Below are 20,621 nucleotides of genomic sequence, written 5' to 3'. Positions count from 1 at the left end.
AATCACATGAGAAGTTTGTTAAAACACAGATTCCTTGGCCCCACAACCAGAGGTTGTTAGTAGTAGGTTTAAAACAGGGTCACATGGGAGAGCGTGGTACCGATAACACAGGGTCACAGAATCATTAATTAGCAAGCTCCTCGGGTGTTTATTTTGTGCAATCAGGCTTGAAACCTTTACTAATATTAGACAAACTCCCTTTTAACACAGTAGTTTTCAAACTTTTTTTTACTAAAATCCACAGTAAGAAATACATTTTATATTGTGACCCAATATAGACAGATGTGTAGTGTGTGTGTTTGTGTGTGTATCTGAAATAAAAGTTTCACAAAATCATGCTTAACCTTACTTAGTACATAGCACTAGCCATAGAACATGTGATAAACTTTCTATTTTTCTATTTTGTTATTCTACTGCTTTTTAAAAAATTCTGGCCATGACCTACTAGGTCAATTATACCACCTAGCAATGGATCACCTAGAGTTTGAAAAATACTGTTTTCACAAAACCAGGGCTAAGGCTAAGGGAACAAAAAATAACATTCACACATGAGCTTTACAAGTTTTCATGAGTTGCAGATTAACTATGAAAAAGACATATCACAACAAAATAATCCTAAATATAATAGAAGAAAATAATAAAAGCAAAAAAGTTAATTAAAAAACAAAATAGAAATGATCAACAAAGCTAAAAGTTGGGTTTTTTAAAAAGACTAAGAAAACGTACATGTGACAATTGTGGTAAGATTAATCAAGATAAAGAGAAAAAAGGCACAAATAAATATCTGGAATGAAAAAGGGAACATAACGCTAAATGCTACAAATATTTAAAAGATATCAATGAACTTATATTAATACATTTGAAAACTTAGATGAAATGGAAAAATTCTTTTAAAATACACTTATCAAAAGAATATCAAGGAGAAAGAGCAAATCTGAATAGTTATATAATATTAAAGAAACTGAATCAAAAGTTTAAAAATCGCCCTATAAAGAAAATCCCAGGCCCAGAAGTTTTTCCAAGTTCCACCAAATATTCAGGAAACAAAAATTCCAGTTTTACACAAATTATTCCAGAATTCAGAAAAAAGAAAAAAAAAAAAAAAGCAGGAACACTACTCACCTCCTTTTACAAGGCTCGCATATCCTTAATACCAAGATCTTAGAACAGTCGTTCTCAAAGTATGGTCTGGGAACTCCAGGGGATCCCCAAGACCTTTCAAAGGATCTACACTATTTTTATAATAATGCTAATGTTATAGTATTTGCTTTTTTCACTCTCATTTTCCAGAGGCTACGCAACTTATGATATTGCAACAGACTGAAAACAGAAGCATATATGAGAATCCAGCTGCCTTCTGTTAAGTTTTTCCAAAAATGATGAAAGGTAATCAACTCACAGATTACAGATGCTCAACTTCAAGCAGAATATATACAAAGAAAACTCCACTTGATATATCAAAGTACAAAAGCTAAAAAGAAAGCTAAATATACACACACACATATATATGTGTGTGTGTATATTTAGCTGTATGCTATATATATATATATAAAGCAGCCAGAGGGGAGAAAATCTATTCAAGGTAGATTTAAAAACTAAAGATAAAAGGCAAGACTATAAACTTTTCAGAATGCAATAGAGAATATTTATGAATTCTGGCAGAGAATGATTTCTAAAACAAAATACAAAATGTGTAAATCATAAAATGATAAATTCACTGTTATAAGAATTTTTTTCATCAAAAACACCATAAGGAAGTAAAAAAACAAGGTATAAACCTGAAGGAGATATTTGCAGCACATATCAATAAAGACTAGCAACCAGAATAAAGAACCAAAAAACAAAACAAACAAACAAAAAACTCATAACAAATCAACAAAAAACAGAGGCATAGACAAAAGACCTAAACAGGAATTTCACAGAAGAGGGGGGAAAAAATGGAACATCAACATTTAAAAGATAATTAATGGTCAGGGAAAGTAAAACCACAATGGGACGTCTATACCCGTCAGCACAGGAAAATATAAGTCAAACACTACCAACAGTTGGTGGAGACATGGAGCCATGGGAATTCCCTGGTAGGAATACAAACTGACTCGAGTCCCAAGAGGACTCAGCGGAAGTGCTGGAAAGAGGAGGGGACTGATACCCACTATGTTTTGCTTGCTACCAGACATAGTTTTAGTTCCCCCAATCCTCTGCCAAAAAAGTAAGTAAATAAACAAACAAATGGAAACAAAGATGGGGTACAGGTGGTTCACTTACTTGGCAGGTGATCTCAGAAAGCAAGAGTGAGGAAGCAAGAAGAGAGGCCGGGAACAAGGGAAAGCCAATAATGAGTGTGTTATTATGCTGGTTACTGCTGTGGGCAACAGGGCTCCTCTGATGACCCATGTAGAGGACACCTTGTCCCTCAGAAGGATGGGAGGCTGGGGTATTTTTCTGCAACTCCTATCCACTACTGGTTGGGGGTTGCCTGGTACTAGCACCAGCTTAGACCCTGTACTCAACCACCCTTGAAAGTTCTGGATATTATGCTTTCCTTGCTGTACAATTACTCTGATAAAGAGGCGTAGTTCTCTGGAGGAAGGATGGAGGAACACCTGTCTATACCTGCAGGGATGTTTGCAAGATCCTTCCTCAAAAAGATCCAGCCTCCTCCTCAATCCACAGGATATGGGTCTGAGAACTGACTCATATCTGAAAAGTAGGTAAGGGATGGTCATTTTTCCATTGCAAGCAACAGCTGATATTAACATTCCACTTGCCAGCTCTTGATTATTTCCCCTGGTTATACAAGTCAAGCAATACCCTAGTTAGCTGCCTATCTACACCGCCCTTAGGAACACCTTGGTCTACAACATCATAGTGGGTCTAGATATCCTGGGTTATGAGTTTGGCCTTGCTGTCCCCGCTACTTCAGAATTCTATCTTCATTAATATTTGGGAACCCAGCTGCATGGTAACATCTCCTAAAGTCAATCCTGGTCTACAGAGGACAGCCAACACTGAGCTTATTAAAGATGCTGGTCCTCTCACTGGGCATTTCATATTACCAGAGTGAATGTAGAGGGTTCTCCTAGGAACATGGGCAGGTGGTACACCCTTGGCCTCACGTAATAAATCTATTTAAAATCTCCACCTCCCTGAATCTTCTGATTCCTTCCTCAGTACTTTGCCAAGACAGTTCTTGACATCTCCACCTCATTTATTGCAGGCCAGGGTTTCTTGAACTCAGCACTACTGACATTTGGATTTGAATTGCCAGATAATTCTTTTTTGTGGGGAACTGTTCTGTACATTGTGAGTAGTTTAATATCACCTGGCCTCTACCCAGTAGAAGCCAGAAGCAACCCCCAGTTATAACAACCAAAAACATATCCAGACACTGCCAAATATCTCCTGGGGAGGTAAAATCACCCTCAGGTTGAGAACCACTGGTACAGGCCATTGTCACATCCAAGCTTCAAGGAGCCTGCCCAGCAGCACATTAGGACCAGCTCTAGCTGCCCTTGCTAGGTCATTAAATAATGAATCATGACAGAATGCTCCCATGTCAACAGATTCCCTCCTGTCCAGCTTTATATCCCACCACTTCCCCCACGTTTGGCCTAACACCCTCAAGATTCACTCCCACATGTAGTCCCCCAATTCCTACTGGTCCATGTTAGCCAGGTCGTGCAACTCTTTCAGGGACTGTGCTTCCCCACTTAGGCAATGCTGAGATCTGAGGGGAGGTGGAAGCATATCTTGAGGAGGACAAGCATCATTTCACAAGGTATCTGCCTCAGATGAGGGCTCTGCCTAGTGCCCAGGCAAGGAGAGGCTGCTCTCCTCTACAACAGTGTGTAATATCAAGTCTAGAACATATTTAATACAAACGTAAATGTCTGTTGAATGAATGTCTCTAACCTTCCCAGTTCCATCAGTGCACACGCTGTTCAGCATCCAAGTTTTTAGTTATTACATGGTGATGGCCTCTGATTATCGTCTGAGATTCCAAAGGGGGGAAAAGCTAGATACTTCCACAGACTCTTAATTTTCCATACCCACCTCTGAACACCCATCACACACGAACACTTCCAAACAGCACCATCACTCTACCCACCCCTGCCTTTATAAACCTGTGCTGAACTGTACCCCTTCTGCAAAACTTCAGCCTAGACTGAACGTGCAGTGCTCCTGACTCTGACTCTGGACAATCCAGCCTCACCCCTGAAACACAAAGAACCAATCCTCCCCAAGCAGTTTTCTCACGCTGAAGCACACAAAGATGGATATCTCCAAACCATCATCCAAGGAAACAAGTCATAATCTTTCCTTCCAACGAGGACCCTCCCAACCACCAAGAAGTTAAAAGGCCAAGAAGAGAACAGACTGAAAGGAATCTTCTATTAATGAATGTTTATTCTATATAATACCATAACCTGGATAAAAATAAGAATTTCAAAACAGAGACCTATGAACTTTATCTTCCTTGAAACACATCAAACATGTCCCTGCAAAACACTGGAATCATCTGGCTAGCTGTCAAGCACTGAGTCACTGGAAAAGTCTTTTAACCCCAATCTTCTGTCAGGATGAGATGCATTTTCTGTTCCTGGAATTATTTATTCCTAAGATTTGCCTGGATAACCTTTCTTCAGTCCTTCATATTATATTAAATCCACTTAGTCCAATATTTCAAGTCACTATCTCCTGTCTTCTTAACCTTTTTAGAGACTCTCTCACTGCTAAACTCCCAGGGTTATGGCTACACTGAAATGTAACCCAATTGTTCCTGAAAACAAAGAAATCAAATAATAGCAAGAGCAGGAAAATCCACAATCCACTGCCTTACCTGATAGCATTTTTTATCATTAAAGTTATGTTATGGCTAACCACCCTTAAAAATGGTTTCCAATAAAAACTTCCCTTGTAATTGTGGGAATAATACTATAAATTAATACAATGAATATCATTAAATAACTAATAACTAAACCTTACTGAGCATTTACTACATGCCAGGATCAGTTTTAAGCACTTTGTAAGTGTTAACTTAATCTTCATAACAGTACTATATGTGAAGCTATTATTACCCTCATTTTACAGACAGGGAAAGTACAACAAAAGGAAACTGAGTCATATATTTTATTACCATGAACGGCCTTTGAGCTCTGAACTTTACAAACTAAGTCCAGTTAAAGTACTCACAGCACTTAACTGACTTACAAGAAGAATTAACATGGACATATTTCTATTTCAAGACAACATCTTCAGACAAATAAGTCAAGGGCATTTCCAGATTAGCACTTCTCAATAAGTTGCACCAAACAATACTTTGAGTCTCAGAACTATAAACCTAGATCTGGTTCCCACCGCCAGTAACAAAGCGCCAAACGCCTCTGAGCTTGCAGACCTCGGCCAGAGCCAACATGCCGGTGGCCACCTTCCCCGCCTAGTGCCAAGTCCTGCCCACGGCCTCCGGCCCTGCATGGGATGCCACGGTCGAGCCCAGAGGCGCAGGCATCCCGGTGCGAGGAAACAGATCGCTGTAGCTCGCGGAAAGGCGGGGGCAGCAGGAAAGGAGAGGTCACAACGGAGAGTGGGTCCCGGCAGAACGGAAAGGAGCCGGGGGCCGGAGCGGGCGAGGGAGACAGGTGGCATCCAAAGTGCCAGGTGAAGGAGGAGAGGGGGTGCGGAAATCAAGGCGCTCCAAAACCGGAAAATCATTGGAGGCGGCCCCCGGCTGGCGCGGGGGTCGCCCTCGCAGCCCACGGGCCTCCACGGAGCCTCCGCACGGCCGGGCCCGACCCCGCCTCGGCCCAAGGAGGCCCGACCCGGCCCGGCCGCGTCCCTTGCGCGCCGCGCTTACCTCGGCCACGGCCGCCTCCCGCTCGGCCCCGCGCTCGATCACCGGCTCATGCCGCGGGGCGAGGGCCACGGCCGCCCGGGACGGATCGCGCGGAGCGGGGGACCGCCACCGCCACCGCCACAGCCAGGTCTGCACGAGCGAGAGGGGAGCGCGGCTCCGGGAACCGGGCTCGGCGGCGTCTGACACGGAGCGCACTGCGCATGCGGAAGCGCCGGGCCCGCGCCCCCTGCTGGACAGGAGGAGTCGGGGCACCTCTGTGGAGTTTCTCCTGGGCGGCTCCTCCGGCACAGCTCTACGACCGCCAGCTTACGTTCATAATCAAAGCCACAAACCGTAACAACCGGACACCACACTTCACTTATAAAACAACAAAACTGCAAACGTTGTACTATAATCAACATTCTTGGAGGGCAATTTGGCACTATCCATCAGATGTAAAATGCTCGTATCCTTCGTTCCAACAACCCTTCTGTATGGAGTTTACCCTACGGATATTCCCAACCACGTTTATCAAAAATATGCATGACAGCATTGTTTTTAATATTAGCAAATTCTGGAAACAACCAAAATAAGGTATGGGATGTGATTAGAATGAAATAATGTGAGAAAGCGATAGGCGATGTTGGTAAGGAAATATCTCCAAGACATATTAATACGAAAGCATGGTCCAAAACACTGGGCAAGTATGATCCCTTTTAGGTAAAATATGTATGTATATGCAAAAACAGGAGAGAAAATATATAAGTAGATATGCTTCTATTCATCCATATGTGTGTATTTTTTTTTTAATTTAAAACATTTTAAAATGGGACGCTACAATATATAAAATACTCATTATAAATGCACATAGTGTATTCTATAGCTGCCAGGTTTACTTTTTTTTTTTTTTTCCTTTTCTTTTCTTTTCTTTCTTTCTTTTTTTTTTTTTTTTTTTTTTTTTTTGAGGAAACTGTAAGTTACAATTTAGTTAAGACTTGTACCTTCACCCTTGAAAAAGCCCGTATTCTATCACAGTGATGTATGGTCAGACTTAGCCCCAATTGTCAAACACTTGGATCAAGTCAGAACCAATTTTATTGCAAAAGGATCCTGTACACATTTACCAATTCTAGTACCTTAATAGCTACCCAACAAGTCATTAACATACAGAAACATGATGCATCATGAGAAGCAAGAAATATCCCCCATCCCTTCTGCATATTAGTAACTTGTCACTCTAGGGCAACAGCGCTGACATCACTGAGGTCTGTGACAGTCACTTCGCATTCATCCTGAGCCAAAGATGGAATGACTTAAGTACAAATGCAACACATTATAAACGCTTTCTCCCCCCCCAAAAAAGTCACAAGTTCAAGTATCTCACAGAATTTACTACAAAACGCCATAAAAACTGCCTTCGCTTAAGCTCTCTCTCCCCGTGTCCGGCGAGCCAACTGGGCATCTTTGGGCACGATGGTGACTCCCTTGGCGCGGATGGCACACAGATCAGCATCTTCAGACAAACCCACCAGGTGCGCTTCTCTGGCCTCTGAAGCGCCCCAGGGGCCGCACCCTGCCACCTCAGGTCGGTTTTGAAATCCTGGGCCATGTCCCTCACCGGCCTCTGGAAGGCGGCGTCCGGATGAGGAGCTGGGTGAGTTCTGGTCACCACGACTCTCTCGAGGCGCCACAGCCCCGGGCCCGCAGCGGTGAGATCTCTTCATCCCGCCGGCAGAGGGGGCGCTTTTCCCGGCAGCGTTAGTGGCCGGCTGTTTGCGGGGGGCGTTGCTACCGGTGCACTCAGGGGCAGTCTGCTTGGTTCGGGCCGTTTTCTTTCGCCCAACACCGAAGTCTTAGGCCGCTTCTCCGACCGCCGTTCCTGCTTCCCAGTGAAGAGCCACAGGGACCGAGCAAAGAAAAGACGTTCCTCCCACCGACGACCAAACCTGGACTAATTGTGGAGGCAGAAATAGAGGTATTCTCGGTTTTTTTCTCTATGCATTCTTTACATGATTTAGCCTTATACATGCACAGTAAAACCTCTGTCGTAAGGAGGTAACTGAGATCTAAAAAATTATATGAAAATACAGAGTGATGTAACTGAGAGGTTAATGAAATAACCCCACGGGCCGGTACTGCTGGCTGGTAGAGTTCTGGGTCTGGCCGCAGGAGCCCAGTCCTTTCGGGTCCCAGCTTTACTTTAGCGCCATCTGGTGGAAATCATCACTTACAGCTTAAATACTGATGTAGGGTATGATTCGAAGTCTGGAGGCCTACTGAGGCTTCCAGCAACAGTGCTTCCAGGAATTATTTTTGTGAGTGAATGCCTACTTGTCACAGATCTAGGAAAATTGGACGAGAACATTCTGGGGATGGGAAACCCACATTCTGTTTTCTTACATCCAAGAGCGCATTGCTCTGCTCTCCAAATCCACATCCCACAAAAATAATAGAAAATTTAACATATATACACCCCATTTGAGAACTGGATAAGCGGAGAGCAGTGCCAATCACCAGTGGCATCATATCCAAATTCCTATTGTCCCAGGGAACATTATTTTTACTTTTTTTTTTTTTTCATATATAGGTCAACAGTAGTTATCTGTGCTGGGAGATTGTGGCCTTTTTGTTTTCTTCTTTGTATTTAATCTGTATTTCAAAACATGTGGGTTTTTTTCACAAAATGAACTCTTTATTTTTTTTCTGCTTAAAAATGCATATTTATTTTTTATTGTAACATAGTTGATTGTACGTATCTGTGGTGTACGAGTTGAATAGCAGTATCTGTGTGGAATATGTGATGCTCAAATCAGGATAAATAGTATATTTAACACAAAACATATGCTTTTAATTAATCATTCATTGTTTTATTAATGAGGACTTGCTGTGTTAAAGAACTATGTTAGGCATGGCCTTTGAGGAATGCTACCTACCTTATTCACTTTTTATAACCTGAAACTTGCACATAGTAAGTAGTAAATAGCATTTGCTGAATGAAGAAAGGGTGCCCAGGCATTGCGAGAAGCTAACTGCAAATTAGGGAAATTCATGAGTAAAATTACTCAAAGCAGAAAGTGAAAAGAGGCATAGGAGAATATTAACAAAGTGCTACAGGATTCAAAGGAGGAGGAAGTCATATCCAGTTAGAAGGATCTAGAAAGATTTCAATCGAGTGTTGATATCTTTGCTTGTCCTGGAGGATATTTAGGATTTTGACAATTAGAGAGGTGAAAGGGGCATTCCAGGCAGAAAAAAAAAAATCATAAGCAAAGGCACGTGTGGAAGGGAAGCAATCAGGAAGAGCAAATGTTTTTTTCAATCCAGTATAGTTAAAATGGTGTGGCTACTTTTCTAGAGGTAGGAACCATGCAAGTAATTAGAGGTGAAAAAGTATAGAAGCTGTGATATTAGAAGCTACATGATGCTAAAGTAGCCAGGGATGACTTCAGAGAGGAGTGGGAGAGAAATAATGAGCCAGGACCAACCAGAAGTCTCTGAGAAGGTAGAAAAGCATCTTAGTAGTTGGTGGTCAAAAGAGGAGAAGCTGTGTAAAAGGATGTTGCATTACACACGTTGAAGGTATAGAGCAAAGCAAAGATTGCACAAATACCCTCTTGCCCAGTGAATCAAGAAATGTGAAAGTGGGAGTTAGAAAAGGAATAGCTTTCAAGGAAAGTAGCATCATCAGGGGAAAGTGAGTTTACAATTAGGAGGAATAGCTAGTGTGGGACTGAACCCCAGATTTACCACTTCTTCTAAATGATAGAGGTTTATAAGAGGTTTATAAATGGAGAAAGGCATATTCTCCAAGGAAAAAGACTCTGTGAAATAACTGATTTGTGATATTTTATATTGGCTCAGCTTAAAACAACACTGAAAGGCAGCACGGTAAGCTAGAAAACTCCTACCCAGATTAAATATAAGGAACGCCCTTTGAAATGCATAGCTGAGCTCACCAAAAAACTGAGGAAAATATCCAGAGTCAAAATGAAACCGAAGTGAGAAAACTGCTACAATTATCTTGGGCATAAAAGGTAGGAGCTGATATAGAGAAACCTACATAACACTAGGATCCTAAAGAATAACACCCAAAAGGGAAGACGGGAAACATTTGCCCAGCATCAGTAACACCAACCAAAACACTTGGTTTATCTTGTCCAGGGACCGGAAAAAGAAAAGAGTATCACTGAGAATCTTTAACATCCATGTCTTAGTTCAAGCTTCTATAACAGAAATACTAGATTGAGTAGCCTAAACAACAAATTTATTTTTCACAGTTCTAGAGGTGGGGAAGCACAAGATCAAAGTGCTGGCCAATTCAGTTCCTGGTGAAAACTGTCTTCCTGGTTTGCAGGTGGACACTTTCTTGCTGTATCCTCACATGATGGAGGGAGACATCATCTCTCTCCTGTCGCTTCTTACAAGGGCGCTGATCTCCCTCGTGAGGGCTCCACCAGCATGACCTAATTACCTCCCAAAGACCCCACCTCCTAATACCATTACATTGGGGATTAGGGTTCATACTTATGGGGGGTAGGGCACAAACATTCAATCCATAGCAATCAAGCTTCACGACAATTTGGGATTTGAATTTATACTACCAGCATGGTCCAGGAAGCTCCAAACCAAGAGAGTAACATAAAGTAGTCCCAGGTTGATAGTACACAAATGCACCCAACAAAAGAAACATAAATCCTCTCTGGAGACTCATGCCCCCAACACAAGCTGACCGGGATTCTAGCAGATAAAACCCTGACAAATGTAAGCTCACAATCCAGAATTTAAAAGCACATGAGAAAATAAACCACCATAAACAAGAGTCAGCAGAAACTATAAGTAGCAGAAATTTAACTGCCAAGAATCACATATAATTAAATTATGAGATACAGATATAAAACAAGTATGTTTATAGCACTCAAAAGCTTAAAAATGGAATTTAAAACACTACAAAGAAATAAGATGCTATATTTTAAAAAAGACTAAGGAGACAGAAAAAGTACTAAATATAAACATTGAAATTGAAAATTCAATGCATAAATTAAACAGTAGAAAACTCAATGAACAAATTAAACAGCTAGAAACAATAAACAAAGACCTGAAAGGTAGGAAACAAAGAAATAGAATATACCAAAGACAAGTTAAGAGAGGGGAGGATACATGAAGAAAATCCAGTATATATCTAAAAGGAAGGAATAGAGAAAATGAGAAAAAGGTAATAAATATCCAAGGAGATAACAGCTAAGATTTTTCTGAAATCGGGCACAGATGATCACTGGCAGTGGACTGATGGTGGGACTGACTACAGTCTTCTCAAGCACAACAAAAACGTAGAAGTCATAAGATAGTGGTAGAAGTGCTAACAGAAGACAACACTCAGTGATGTGTAATTTTGACAACCAGGCAGGCAATGAACCAAGCTGCTGCCGCCAGGGGTCCTGAGACCCGGGTCGGGCCACCCCACCCCCACCCACAACCAGGCAAGCAACGAAGCACACCAAACACAGAGTGGTAAAGAAAGTTCTTGAGGAGGTAGCCCAATGCAGCAAGATACTTACCACCAAGCTCCACTCCCTGGAAAAGAAATCTCCAAACAATTAATCTGAGACACAACAGAGAACATATGCCAAATCCCCTCAGAGAAGAAAAGTTATTATTTATCAGTCCTGAAAAATGAGCAAGTCTAAGAAAAATGTCTGAACTGTTGTCTTCTTGTTGCTTTCTCTTGCTCAACAATCAACAGCAGTATCTCCCCAGTCATCTGGAAGAATGTCCCATACAAATATGATGACTCATTTGATTACCCTATAGAGATATGTTGTCAATTCTTTGTATTCAATAAACCCTATTCCTTAAAAAAAAAAAAAAGATGCATAATCTTATACCTAGTAAAACCATCTTCCAAGAATAACAGAGAAGTAAAGATATTTTAGACAAACACAAATTGAAAGAGCTTAACATCAACAGACCCTTCCTAAAAGACCTTCTTAAGAATATATTTCAGGAAGAAGAAAATTAAAACCAGAAGGAAGTACAGCAATGAAGTTGGGCTAGCAAACAATGAAAGTGATAAACTTGTGGGCAAGTCAGATACTGACTTATGAAAGTAGAAAAATAACTAATTTAGAGTTTTAAAAATCTAGGTGTAACTAATATATTACATGAGATGAAAGTAAAGGAGTAAGATTTAAATTTTCTAAGGTCATTCCTGTTCAGGAAGAGGATAAAGATGATAAAATGTAGACTTTGTTAATTATGAATGTTAATCATGTAAAGGTATCTGGCAAATTACTCATTTCCAGAATATACAAAGAACTCCTACAATTCAGTAAGAAAAAAAAGCATACAACCCCAATTTTTTTAAGTGAGCAAAATTCTTGAATAAACACTACACAAAAGAATATACCTACAAGGCCGATACACATAAAAATGTGCTCCGTATCCTTAGTAGCAGGGAAATGCAAATTAAAACCACATTGAACAGACATATCTCCAAAGAGAATATACAAATGACCAACAAGCATATGAAAAGATACTAAACATCATTATCCATCAGAGAATTACAAATCAAAACCGCAATGAGGTATCACCTCACACCCATTAAGATGGCTCTCAAAAACACAGAAACAAGGGTTGGTGAGGATGTGGAGAAATTAGAAACCTTGTGCACTGTTAGTGGGACTGTAAAATAGTGCAATTGCTATGGAAAATAGTATAGGGGGTTCCTCAAAAAAATTTTTAAAGACCTACCATATGATCCAATAATTCCACTTCAGGGTATATACCCCAAATCATTGAAGGCAGGGTCTTGAGATATTTGCACACCTATGTTCATAGCAGCACTATTCACAGTAGCCAAGTGGTGGAAGCAAGTCAAATGTGCATGGGTGGATAAACAATATGTGGTATATACATACAATGTAATATTATGCAGCCTTAAAAAAGAAGGATATTCTGGGCCGACCCCGTGGTGCACTCAGGAGAGTGCAGTGCTGGGAGCGCAGCAGTGCTCCCGCCGTGGGTTCGGATCCTATATAAAGATGGCCGGTGAGCTCACTGGCTGAGCGCAGTGCGGCCAGTCACAAAAAGACAAAAAAAAAAAAAAAAGGATATTCTGACACATGCCACAACATGAATGAACCTTGAGAACATTACATTAAGTGAAGTAGCCATTCACAAATGGATGAATAGTGTATGATTCTACTTATATGAGGTATTTAAAGTAGTCGTATCCATAAAAACATAAAGTAGAATGATAGTTACCAGGAGCTAGGGGGGTATAGAAGTTCAGTTTTGCAAGATGAAAAAGTTCTGGAGATCTGTTTTACTACAATGTGAATATACTTAACACTACTGAACTATATACTTAAAAATGGTTAAGATGGTAAATTTTAAGTTACGTGGGTTTTTGGGGGGCAGCTGGCAGGTACAGGGACCTGAACCCTTGACCTTGGTGTTATAACACCATGCTGTAACCAACTGAGTGAACCGGCCAGCTGTTATGTGGGGGGGCATTGTATCACAATAAGAGAAAATTAAAACCACAATGCAGTGCTTGTACATATCCAGCAGTTTTTACAAAACTAATACTACCCAAGTGTTGTCAAGGATGTGGAGCTAGTAGGATTCTCATACACTTCTGAAAGTTAGTACAATCACAATGGAGAACTATCTGGCAGTATTTACTAAAGCTGAGCTCATGCTACTGTTTAGCAATTCCATTCACAGGTATATATGCAAGACGTGTATATAAAAGGGTTCTCCAAAAAGTTCATGGAAAAATAGAATTGAAAGATAATATAAATCTTTCCATGAATTTTTTCGAAGTACCCTCATTTGTGTTCCAAAAGGTTATGTTCAGAAATGTTCTTAGCAGCATTATTTATAATAGACAAAAGCTACAAACCATGGAAAGTCTACTTAAAAAAAAAAACAACCAGGACAGCAATACCCGCCTTGTGATGGAGTCAGGGTTAAATGAGACCGTGCAAAGGGAAAGCACTCAGTGGTTTACAGCAAGGCAGGCCGCTCCTCTCACCACACACACTGAACACAAGTAACAATGCTGGGTTAAAAACAAGAATTTTTATGAACACTTTTATTAGCTGGTACAAAGCTAAGGAATAATCAGATATGGGCCTGAGTGATAGCCATGATGCCAGCTTTCACCTTGAGGCATTTGACAAAACCATGGTCTTGAGCTTCTGTTATCCCAGTCTCACGGGGCTGGCCAAAGAAGAGGAATGTAATAGAAAACTCTTCAACAAAGCTGGGACTACAAAAGTCTAACCCCTCAGAACAAGGCTAAACTAGAATGAACATCCTCTCTTCCCTCTTCAGGAAGCTGCAAGGAAAATGGTCTCAAACCTTGGTGTTAATGCAGGGGAGATAACCTGAGAAACTGTGATCAAAAGCCGGCTCTCACCACACTAAATGTCCAGACTAAATTCAAAGCAGCTGCTGGCTCAAGAAAACTTACGCTGAGCATTTAAAATAGAAAATTAGCATTGCCTACAGGTGTCTGGTAGAAATAAACATAAATAGTCTCTTGAAGAAACCATGTTCATCCAAGACTTCAAAGAATTCCAACAAATTTCCCCAAGAAATGAATAGCTCATTATCAAAAATCACTAAGCCCTCAAAAAAACACAAGGCATGAGACAGAATAAACAGTAGAAGCAAGCCAGCAAAGACTTTGGATACTGGAATACTGGACATACAAATAAATATATATATATTATGTTTATCATGTCTTAAAAATAAAAAACAAGCTTGAGGATATAAAGAATAATTTTATAGGGCTGGCCTGTGCCTCACTTGGGAGAGTATGGTGCTGATAACACCAAGGCCATGGGTTCAGATCCCATATAGGGATGGCCGGTTCGCTCACTGGCTGAGCGTGGTGCTGACAACACCAAGCCACGGGTTAAGATCCCCTTACTGGTCATCTTTTTTAAAGAAAAGAATAATTTTTTAGAACTTCCACAAATAAAAAATGAATTTGTTAAAATTTAAAAGGTAGATTAGATGGGCCGGCCTGTGGCTCACTCGGGAGAGTGTGGTGCTGATAACACCCAGGCCACGGGTTCGGATCCCATATAGGGATGGCCGGTTGCTCACTGGCTGAGCGTGGTGCTGACAACACCAAGTCAAGGGTTAAGATCCCCTTACCAGTCATCTTTTAAAAAAAATAAAAATAAAAATAAATAAATAAATAAATGGTAGATTAGATTAAAGCATATTAGACTCAGCTAAAGAAAGAATCATGAAACTGCAAGATAGACGAAAAGAAATTACCCAGAATATAGCTCAAAGAGAAGGAAACTGTACAAAACGATATTAGGAGACATGGGGACAGAGCAAGTTGGATTATCATACATTTAATAAGTGTTCCAGAGACAGAGAAGAGGAAGAATGAGGCAGAAACTATATTTGATGAGATAATAAATAAAGGCTGAGAACTTTCCAGAGCTGATGAAAGGATCCCCAGAGGAAAGAATCCCAATGTATCCCAAATAAGATAAATAAAAAGAAATCAATATCTAGACTTCTAATAGTGATGCTATATAATACCAGTGATGAAGAATATCTTTTAAAGGCATAGAGAGAGAGAGCACAGATTACCTTTGAAAGAACTGCAGACCGACAGCTGACCACAAAACAGGGATAATGGAAGTCAGAAAATAACTATTACCCTAGAGTTGTAAACCCAGTGAAATTATCTTTCAGTAATAGGGTAAAATACAGACATTTTCAGACAAGCAAAAACAGAGAGTTTGTCACTGGCAGACTCTCACCAAAGGACATTAAAGGGCTATACTCCAGGCAGAAGAAAAGTGACCCAAAATACAAGTCTTAGATATATGAAATGAATATGTGGTAAATCTAAGTAAATGTTACCTATATAAAACAGTAAGATTTTGTGGAGTTAAAAACAAAAGACAGAATTAAAAATAGAGAACAAAAATCACTGATATGGAATTAACGGACTACAGGTGACAGGTTTTCTAAGGCTCTTGTATTATTTGAAGATACTAATTAATTTTAGATTAATAGATTATGTATGTATGTTATAATTTTTAGGATAACCACCACAGAAAGAAAAACAGAGCATATAACTTACAATTGAGCAGAGCAAAATAATGAGAAAATATTCAGAAAAATCTAAGAAAGGGGAGAAAAATAAATCAGTGAAAGGAGAAAAACCACAAAATAGAAAAATGGACAAAAATAGACCAAGCAAGTAACAGAAAAGGAAACACAAATAGCCAATAAACATGTGGGAAAATGCTCATCCTCACTAGTGATCATGGCATTTAAAAAGTAAAACCATAGTGAAATATTGTTTCACATCCATCAGATTGAAAATAGCTTAGAAACCTAATAGCTTGTGTTGAAAAGGATGTGTGTATCTTGAAACTGATTCGCTAATGATGAGTGTGTAAATTGGTCAACTATGTTGAAATCTAATTGAAAACCTCTAGTCAAGTTAAAAATGCCTATGAGCCAGCATGACTAGTCCTAAGTATACACCCTTGAGAAATGCCCATGTTTGCATAAGGTGGTATGTTTGAAAATATGGCATTTGAACAAATTGAAAATGAATGCCTATCAGCAGAAGAACTGATACATAAGTTGTGGTACAGTGAAGGAAAGGAATACCATCTAGCATGTGGAAAGAGCACAAAATCTACTTCCCTGCTACAAACCTTTGACTGTAAGCAGTCTTCTATAGGTAATTCCTTAATATGGCAGGTAAGCTCCTCCAGACCCCGTCCTGGGCTCCTTGTACAAACAGCCTCGGAGTTACTTTTGATGTCACTTGTCCTTGTCCACTCTGCACACACACAACTCACACTGTTTGTCTTCCTACCATCGCACAAGCTGCCCCTTCCTCCTGAGTGCCCTTTGGAACTCTCTACACCTCGGTATCCACTTCCACGTGACTAGTAACTGTTCAGAGGTTGAATCTTGGCTCAGAAATTAGGAGGAAGGTATGGTAATTTTGTACTGGGTCGACTTAGCTAAGTTAAAACCACATTCTCTAGAATACTCTTTCGTATATGGCTCTGGGTTAGGGTTGGCCACAAAAGGAACGTCCGTAAGGCTTGGAAGGCAGAAGGGAAGCAGCAGCCATTGTGCTCAAGGTTGTGGAGGGCGCCAGGCATCACCGTAGCTCACACATGTAATGGCTGGTCTCCTGGCTCCCAGGGTGGGGGGCTGCAGCCAGGCCCACAGCTCCTCCACCTCCTGCCAGTCTCCTCAGCATTTCCAAGTCCTGGGTGAGGCGTGTGTGCAGCTCTGAGGTCATGCACCAGCTTCTTATGAAAGGTCGCCCACGCAGTGGGTACCAGTTTGTCTTCTTTCACCCACTTGACAACAGCCTTTCTTCCCAACCACCTGCCCTGCTGACCTACAGTTTTTTCAGGCCAACAGCCAAGAGGCAGCAGCCTTCCATAGGCTTCTTCACGAGCTCCCCATCACAGTCCCTGCCTAGTGACTTTTCTCTGACCTTCCAGCCACCATCCCCTTCTAGGCCTATATTTCCTCAGCTTCTCCTACAAGTGTGTAAGGTCTAATCTCTAAGTAGATTCCTCGTTCATATTCCTCAGAGAGATTCTCCTTCTCCAATAGAACTCAAACTGGGAAAGCCAATTAGCTGCCAACACAACAACCATTTATCCCTTTCCTCCTTTCTAGTGAAACCACGAATGTTTGCCCTCCTCTCTTTGACTCTGGCTGCCAAGGAGGTGGGCCCTAGAATCAGGGGATGAATTGTGATTGGTCTGGGCCACATATGGTATTTCCATTGCCCTTGCCAGGGATTGGTTTACAAATGTTCATATGAAGCAATTCTGGCCAGTAGGACATGCAGGAAGCCCCTCAGGTGCCTCTGATGATGTTTCCCTTATCTTAAAAGAACCTCCCCAAAATGCTTAAGGACTAAGAATTACACTAAGGGACTTAGCAGCTCAAGGTTACTGCCTACCAGACAACCATTGCTCAGTATGTACTGCTCATGGAGAAGAAAAAAGCAAAAGAAGAATTCAGAGTGCTATGGTCTAAATGGTTGCATCCCCCCAAAATTCATCAGCCCAAGGTAATGGTATTAAGAGATGGGGTCTTTGGGAGGTGATTAGATCATGAGGGCTCAGCTCTCATGAATGGGATTAGTGCCCTTACAAAAGAGGCCCGAGGGAGTTTTCCCCTTTCACCACGTGAGGACACAGCAAGAAGGGGACATCTATGAGGAATAGGCCCTCACCAGACACTGAATCTGCTGGTACCGTGATCTTGGACTTCCCAGCCTCCAGAATTATGAGAAATAAATATGTGTTGCTTATAAGCCATCCAGTTTATAGTATTTTGTCATCGCAGTCCAAACAGACTAATACACAAAGTTGGTGACAGGGTCCCTTTGACCTTTAGAATCTCTGTATTTGGGTCCTGTGTGAAGCTCCCCAGCAGAATACCCTGTGAGGACAGGGTCTTTGTTCATTTTTGCTAAACCAATTAATGAAATAAAGCAAAACGGGAGCTCCAAAAGTCCATATTCTCTTCTGTCTCTAGAAGTGGTTGGTGAGAAGGTGATGCCTGGAGCTTCTGTAGCCATATTGAGACCATGAGGAAATCAGATTGAAGGGGAAAAGCCAAAACACCAGGGATAGCAAAGTGGACAGATGAGTAGAAACTGGGTCCCAAGCACCGCATTCTCCTGAATGGGCAGGTGACTGCGGGATGGTCAATAGGCCTCCTGAGCAAGGAGACGACTGGCTGCTGAGGAAGAAGGAGTGTCTATCCTTCTGATACCCTGTAGGTGTCTACTACAAGGACCACGTAGCTTGGAGCCATCTGGGAGCCCTCTTGCCATCACCTAAATGGAACACATCTGGAAACAAAGTCATACAGAGGAAATGAGAAAGAGCACAAGATCTGGTGGCATCATTTGAAGTCCTGGCTAGAGCCATGCCTGGAACATCTATCCTTCCTCTTCCCAGTTATAATGTTAATGCAATAAATCCCACCACGTCCCCCACCCCCCTTTTTTAATTTAAGCTATTTCTGCCACTTTGGGTCTTTTATAAACAGAAGAGTCTTGAGTCATATAATGGCTTATGAATTCTCATTGATTAAAAAAAGGAAACATACTATTTCCCTGGGAGAAACCTTTTAACTTACAGTTTTTTGTCAATGACAGAGGACTCTTGCAAGGATTCATAGAGATCACTTGGTAAGTGTCCAAACACTTTGGGGCATAATCCTAGGAGATCAGCAAGAATGGTACAAAGCTGGACCTGCAGCTCAGGGTGGCTGGGGAAAGTAGCTCAAACTACTTTGTTGGTGGCCTATCATTTATACTCTGTCTCGCTCGGGTTCACAGAACAGAGAAGTTTGAGTGCAGGTGGTTATCCTGGAAAGCAATCTTAGGGAAAGGAATGAGAAGTGATCTTAGGGACTGGAACGAGTTAACCAGGAGAAAGGAGAAAACCAACCTGACGGTGCATCATAGAGCTGGCTACTGCTGTGGGCAGCTGGGGCTCAGTCCCACTGACTCTTTGAGGAACAATGTATCACAGAATTGTCCACATCCATGGAGGAAAGGAATATCTGTCCACTGGCTCCTGTCCCCCATTGCTCAAGGACTGGCCCAGAAGTGTTAACTCCCTCATAGTTTCTGGTTTGCATGTGCCCCAAGAGTCCCACGGGGTTAGAGAGAAGCCCAGGAAGGGAAGGAAGAGAAAGACGGTGCAGCTGAGATAGTCAGGTTACACGCACACACAGCTGGCTGACTGCAGTAGCAGGCACAGCAAAAAGATGAGCAGAGAGGACTTAAGATCTGATCCATACTCCATAGGATACATATGAACAGACTCTTCAGCAGGGCATGAGCCAGCTGGATTGCAGGCCTCCCTTCTGCCTACTCAAATAGAGATGAGCTCAGTTCAGGCCCAGATTCCTGGTCCAAGCAGCCTGTGCTAGGGAGCCAGCCTAGATTCCCCCTAAAGAAGAATCAGAAATCATTCTTCTGAATCGTCTAAAAAGGATTTACCACATGGCAGACCCTGAACAACAGTGGCAGAGCCACAACAGAAGTTTTGGGAGAGGTTGCAGAGGGCTGTCAGCATAGCCATTTCTTATTCGGACCTTCCATAAAAACTAAAGTCATTTCAGCAAAACAAATCCTGGTACTTCCAAGTATTTCTTGGAAGTGGGAGTAGAAAGGTGTGCTACTCAGCCAGTGGCAGCAAAAAATAACTCAAGGTGATGACAATGAGAACACGAAGGCTGGTTCTCAAGACTGGAAAGAATCAAAGGACTCTGCTGGGAATTAGTTTGGTAGCATGGAAAGGGCACAGGATTTTGAAACAAACCAACCTGGTTCTGATGCTTTTTAGCTACATGACATTAGGAATATTATTCAATCTTTTTAAGACTCGGATTCCTCACGTGTAAAATGGATGATAATAATGTCAGCTCCCCAAGGTTGCTGGATCAGAAACAATGCATGTAAATTACCATGCATAGTGTCTGGCATATAGAAAGTATTCAATAAAAAGCAGAGAGGAAGAATGAGTGAATGAATAGCAGATAGAAAGATAAAAATATCCTAAGCTGAATGGCATGGTTTACAGAATGGAGATGCTGATTTCGCTGACATTCTCTTAAAAGAGGAAAAAGGAAAGAGCCAGCTTTTCTAAGTAATAGTGTTGGCACCTGAGCAGGGTCCCCAGCACACAGCTCTGCACTAAAGCACCCTAGAGATGGGGTGGGTGGCCCTTTGTCTGCATAC

The 20,621-nt window shown here is 41.4% G+C and overlaps 1 protein-coding gene across 2 annotated transcripts in view; it reads right to left on the bottom strand.

Annotated features, from left to right (window-relative positions):
* The window catches only part of EXT2 (exostosin glycosyltransferase 2), a 151,101-nt gene extending 145,073 nt beyond the window's left edge, over nt 1-6,028 (bottom strand). Inside the window, exon 1 of one of the 2 annotated variants that reach the window (XR_010023370.1) lies at nt 5,855-5,938. The gene's annotated coding sequence lies outside the window, so the exon portion shown is untranslated. Of the gene's footprint in view, nt 1-5,854 lie in introns of both variants that reach the window. The other variant, XM_063093088.1, reaches the window with a different exon arrangement.
* Nucleotides 6,029-20,621: the final 14,593 nt, after the last annotated feature.

The sequence above is a fragment of the Cynocephalus volans genome, chromosome 4 (genome assembly GCF_027409185.1).
Source record: "Cynocephalus volans isolate mCynVol1 chromosome 4, mCynVol1.pri, whole genome shotgun sequence".
Lineage (NCBI taxonomy): Eukaryota > Metazoa > Chordata > Mammalia > Dermoptera > Cynocephalidae > Cynocephalus > Cynocephalus volans.
Note: the sequence above shows the minus strand (reverse complement) of the source record. Positions and strands in the feature narration are given on the sequence as shown.